Source organism: Coregonus clupeaformis, unplaced genomic scaffold (assembly GCF_020615455.1).
Source record: "Coregonus clupeaformis isolate EN_2021a unplaced genomic scaffold, ASM2061545v1 scaf0701, whole genome shotgun sequence".
NCBI lineage: Eukaryota > Metazoa > Chordata > Actinopteri > Salmoniformes > Salmonidae > Coregonus > Coregonus clupeaformis.
This window is the reverse complement of record NW_025534156.1, coordinates 214569-221040: the sequence shown is the minus strand read 5'-3', so window position 1 is coordinate 221040 and position 6472 is coordinate 214569.

Here is a 6472-nt window from a genome sequence, read left to right as displayed (position 1 = left end):
ATCAGTCAATAAATGCTTCTGGTATTGACTTATATGCTGCCCCTGTCTTCATGTTGTTGCTGGACATATCTTTTTTAAAATGTGTGTAGGTCACCTAAATCATCAGAAAAATTGCCCCTCCTGAGAATTTTTTCAGGAGCCGCCACTGCTGTCTAATATCGAAATAACGTCATAACATGTTAGATAACAAATCAGTCAAGGTATTATCACGTTTGGGAAAGGTTTTGTGTAATGTTTGTGTCAATCCGAGTGATTGAAGAACGTGATAAAATATATTTTACAATCACACGGCGCGGGGTCCATTACACGTTTTCATTTGTGAGGCTTTCCAGGTTCGTATATAGGTCAGTGCGTTTCGCCTGGGCATGTTCAGTACAAAAACGTTTAGGAAAGTTGCAGATAGAAATACCCTGAATAGAAGTGACATGATTCATTAGAATCAGAGGCATGTTTGCTCTACATAATACATTTGTATCTGATCGTGGCCAACGTCTCCGTCCTCCTGCTGGACGCAGCCCTGGTACCCGCTTGTCCCTACGGATGTGAAGCTAGTCATAATAATGATTAGCCACAATAGTGGAATTTGCGGTTTGCCCCAAAATAAAAGGCCTTCATTGAAAGTGATGCAAACTGATATAAAATTTTGGAATCATGTCAAATGTTGTTACTTAATTTGAAATGAATTACAAAAACTAATTATTTTGAAAATAAACAGAAAGAAACGGTTGAAATCCCACTGTGGAGGTATTAGACCACATAATTGCATTGGGGGCATTCTTATATGCACTTATGAAACGGGTTGGATTGTGCTCCCATGGAACGGGTGACTCCCACAGAAAACAATTCTCAAGAGTTTATACAAATATTAGCGTCTTAGCTCTTATTGCAGGACTTTGACTGTGAAAAATCACCTTCCCAGTCAGTCTATTGCAGGGGTACTCCAGTACTATTTGAGAAGGTCCGGTCAAACAAATTTCCTAGGTGGCAAAGGTCCGGATGGATATTGTCATTTATTGGCGTAGTAACAAACCCCCAACTTGCGACCCCAAACTGTTCACAACCCTCTTGTTGGCGGAGAGAACATTTAGCAGTTTTAAAGCTAATATCCTGTAATTCTACACATTTTACGACAGGGCTGAGATGTTTTGTTTTTGCTGTTTTTAAGCAATTCTACATGTTTCCATGTCTTATGTGTGTTTATATGATACCAGGGGTTGAAGCCCAACCAAAACAGTATTATTATATAATTATTTTGTGACCCGTGGTCCATATCGACCCCGTTCTTGGTCCTTACCGCGTTACGCCAGTTGAGTATGCTGTTTGTATTGGACATTCATATTGCACTGTACAGCCCTACCTATGTATTGTTCAGCCTACTCAGTGACACCCACAGAACAGAACTATGTAGAGTTTACACAAATATTAGCGTCTTCACTCTATTGCAGGACTCTGAAACCACTGTTGTCTGGGAGTTTAACCCCGTCAGCTAAATTGTCATGATAATCAGTGGTTTCAAGTTTGTCTCTGTACATTTTTGACGAGATGATCATAGCAAAAAATGTAATACTTCTGCATTTCCCGCTGTGCAAATGCATTGTTTCTCATTGCAAATAGGCTCAGGATAACTCCTGATAAAGTTGGGTAGCTGATAGGCCTTTTCAGAGCTTAAATAGCCAAAATGATTAGTCACAGGGCTCCCGAGTGGCGCAGCGGTCTAAGGCACTGCATCTGTCACTACAGACCCTGGTTGGATTCCAGGCTGTATCACAATACGGCCGTGATTGGGAGTTGCATAGGGCGGTGCAAAATTGGCCCAGCGTCGTCCGGTTTTGGCCGGGGTAAGCCATTATTGTAAATAAGAATTTGTTCTTAACTGACTTGGCCCAAACATTAGACCGGACCAAATCTGAACCATTACATTTACATTACATTTAGTGCATACATTATTCTTTTTTTATACTGGCCCCCCGTGGGAATCGAACCCACAACCCTGGCGTTGCAAACGCCATGCTCTACCAACTGAGCTACCTCCCTGCCGGCTATTATGATGATTGCCAAACCATTTTGATGGTACAGGGTGAGTCATTACGTCCAGCTGTTTTTATCGACACAAGATAGTTACATGGAAACACACCCTAGAGGGCAATTGTCGTATCTATTTTCTATGCAAACTTTTTCTAAATGTCCAGAAAAAAATCACTGGACAAGTTATTGGAAACATAGCTACTGTTTCACAAGATTGGAAAGTACAGTACAGCAGAGTACAGGAAAGAAAAGTTTAGTTCAGTACAGTACAACAGTACAGAGTATAGTACAGTATAACGTACTGTATTGTATTCTACTCTAATGTACTCTGTTATGGCTGGGCTATATGGACTAAAAATCATACAGCTGTATCTTGAGTTTTTTCAAACGTATGGGTGATTCAAGATTTCTCAATTTTGTTTTTCTCTAAGTAAGTGTTGTACAATTAAAGGTCAAATACACTGCATTTCAAACAGTCAGCTATAATCTAATGAATTCAGGGCTTGTGAAGTTATACCTAGGCTAAATATAAGCCATCCACAACCAATAAGACTCACTAATTATTGTATTATTTTATACAAATAGTTTAACCTGCTTTTTTTGCCATTAATCACTGATCTGGCTTTCAAGTCTGTCTATGAAAATGAAATTTCTTGTTACAAATTGACTAACTTATTGTAGCAGGCATTTGGCTATAGACAATTAACACAGGTCTCATCAACAATCTCTCAAGCTCATGTGCTAGTGATTAGCCAGCTGATCTTTATATTTCAAGTTTAGCCAACTTGGATCTATTTGCTAGATAACAAAGTTGAACAGTTGAATTGTTAGGAACACACCATTCTGTCTGTCTCCAACTGTTTGACAAGCATGTTAGCCTGTCCACTTTGTTCAGATGTTGAAATCAAGTGGCCTACCTTATTTCTCAGAATGAGAACGAGTTGCCAATTTCTTACAGTGGATTCAGAAAGTATTCAGACCCCTCCCCTTTTTCCATATATTCAGACACATTCAGTTGTTTGTATCTTTATCTATAATTGTTATTTTGGTGTTTTTTGATTGAAATAATACATTGAAGACAAGGTTATAAAGGAAAATATGACATAGTGCTGCCTAAAACAAACTGCAACCTTGTACTAAATGGTTTTTCAGTCATTTATGTGAATTTCTGAAATCTACTATAGGTTAAGTGCACTTACGTTGTTTAATTTAAAGTGTGCAATTTGTGTTTAATGTGAAATTAATAAATGGTTTGTTGTCAATGCTTAGCTACCTGATCTAATATATTTTTATAGAATAACGAAAGTGCCAGAACTGTCAAGACTAACTTTTGTGTCCGTTTCTCTATATTACTACTGGACAACTCAGATTAAGTCTGAGGCCGGTAACATCAACAGTGAGGACAAACCCAGCCTGCCTCTCTCCTTCCACACTGAGGCCAAACCTACAGTCACTGGGTCCTGATTGTGACAGTGGAGCCCAGTTTGCACTGCAGGATCCAGAGATGGCATCAGTGAAGCTGGAAGACTGCAGTCAAACACTGGAGCTGAATGTCAACATTAAAGATGAAGAAGAGGAGGAGAAGATTGGGAAATCTGTTTCTCATGGTAAGAGCAGGTTCTATCTAATTAAGTTATCTTCATAAGTTAGACCTCCATAAGTTATCACCCAGTCTATTGCTAGGTTGGATTCTGTAATTCTGACATCACACATCCCTGAACAAATGGGCTATGACTGGGTTATTTCATGCCACTGAGACTTGCATGGTTTGACACCAGTATTGTCAGCATTTGTTTTATTGACTGGGCTATCCAGACCGACTTACACATTTTGGGGGGGTGGGGTAAGGGGGGGTAGAAGGATTACTTTATCCTATCCCAGGTATTCCTTAAAGAGGTGGGGTTTCAAGGGGTTTTCTTAATTTTTACTATTTTCTACATTGTAGAATAATAGTGAAGGCATCTAAACTATGAAATAACACATATGGAATCATGTAGTAACCAAAAAAAGTGTTAAACAAATCAAAATATATTTTAGATGTTAGATTCTTCAAAGTAGCCACCCTTTGCCTTGATGACAGCTTTGCACACTCTGGGCATTCTCTCAACCAGCTTCACCTGGAATGTTTTTCCAACAGTCTTGAAGTGTTGTGGAAAATAATCACTATACTTTATTACAAATCAAAATACTTCCAGAGTTTTTGTAGATTTAAGAATGACTATTATAATTTCAACAAAGCCGATGCCAGTCTGCAGAGTAGCCCCTCCTCTTCCTGTCTCTCCATCTTATATAGTGCCCTCCACACACCCTAGCTTTAAAATCCCCCCTCTTCAGTTTCCCGCTCTTTTATTGCTCCGCCCACTCCCATTGTCTATGGTGGCGGCTAAATTCGACTTTCATTCAGTTCAGAATCACATAGTACTACAATCAATCACTCCCCTGTCTTGCAAAAACACTCATGTTTAGTTTAAACTCTGTTCAACCCTGGCGCCGAGAGAGACAAAATGCCACAGGCTAGTTTCAGTCTTTGATAAGATAGGACAGCCATGGATTTAAGTAAGAGCAATCAATTAGACCCTAAGTCAGATTCCCACTTTACCCACACACACACAGTGAAATGACCCAATTAAGTTCCTGGCCCAGCAACAAAGAATTCTAACTATGTTTGTGATTAACCCAGTTTTATCTCATAGTACACTAAAAAATCTCCATCAGAAGCAGTTCACACACATTTTGAGCACTTGTTGGCTGCTTTTACTTCACTCTGCGGTCCAACTCATCCCAAACCATCTCAATTGGGGAGGTCGGAGGATTGTAGAGGCCAGGTCATCTGATGCAGCCCGTACACAGCCTGGAGGTGTGTTGTGTCATTGTCCTGTTGAAAAGCAAATGATAATCCCACTATGCCCAAACCAGATGGGATGGCGTATCGCTGCAGAATGCTGTGGTAGCCATGCTGGGTAAGTGTGCCTTGAATTCTAAATAAATCACCAGCAAAGCACCATCACACCACCTCCTCCATGCTTCACGGTGGGAACCAAACATGTAGAGATCATCCGTTCACCTACTCTGCGTCTCACAAAGACACTGCGGTTGGAACCAAAAATCTCAAATTTGGACACATCAGACAAAAGGACAGATTTCCACCAGTCTAATGTCCATTACTCATGTTGTTTGGTCCAAGCAAGTCTCTTCTACTTGTTGGTGTCCTTTAGTAGTGGTTTCCTTGCAGCAATTCGACCATGAAGGCCTGATTCACGCAGTCTCCTCTGAACAGTTGATGTTGAGATGTGTCTGTTACTTGAAGTCTGTGAAGCATTTTTTTGGGCTGCAATTTCTGAGGCTGGTAACTCTAATGAACTTATCCCCTGCAGCAGAGGTAACTCTGGGTCTTCCTTTCCTGTGGTTTTTGCGAATGCACTTGAAGAAACTTTCAAAATTCTTCATATTTTCAGGATTGACTGACCTTCATGTCTTAAAGTAATGATGGACTGTTGTTTCTCTTTGCTTATTTGAGCTGTTCTTGCAATAATATGGACTTGGTCTTTTACCAAATAGGCCTATCTTCTGGATACCACCCCTACCTTGTCACAACACAACTGATTGGCTCAAGCACATTAAGAAATTCCACAAATTAACTTTTAAAAAGGGACACCTGTTAATTGAAATGCATTCCAGGTGATTACCTCGAAGCTGGTTTAAAAAATGCCAAGAGTGTGCAAAGCTGTCATCAAGGCAAAGGTTGCCTACTTTGAAGAATCTCAAATATAAAATATATATTTTGATTTGTTTAACACTTTTTTTGGCTACTACATTATTCCATATGTGTTATTTCATAGTTGTGATGTCTTCACTATTATTATACAATGTAGAAAATAGTAACAATAAAGAAAACCTCTGGAATGAGTTTGAATTTGGGAAAATATACTATAGGTTAAGTACCGGCACCTCAAATATCTAGTGCTTAAGCTCATGTTCCTCTTATAGAATGTTAGCTCAACAGTATTGTGGAGCTCCTGCACCTAAATATAAACAGTACCGGCACCCAAAATGAGTACTGGCACCTATTTCAGTCCAAGTCAAGCACTGAATTAGATAATTTAACAAGAAGAAACGTAATATATTTTTAGAGAATAAAGAAAGTGCCAGAACTGTCAAGACAATAACTTTTTGTGTCTGTTTCTCATTGTTACTACAGGACGACTAGAATTAAATCTGAGGCCGGTAACATCAATAGTGAGGGCAAACCCAGCGAGCCTCTCTCCTTCCACATTGAGTCCAAACCTACAGTCAGTGGGTCCTGATTGTGACAGTGGAGCCCAGTTTGCTAAGCAGGATCCAGAGATGGCATCAGTGAAGCTGGAAGACTGCAGTCAAACACTGGAGCTGAATGTCAACATTAAAGATGAAGAAGAGGAGGAGAAGATTGGGAAATCTGTTTCTCATG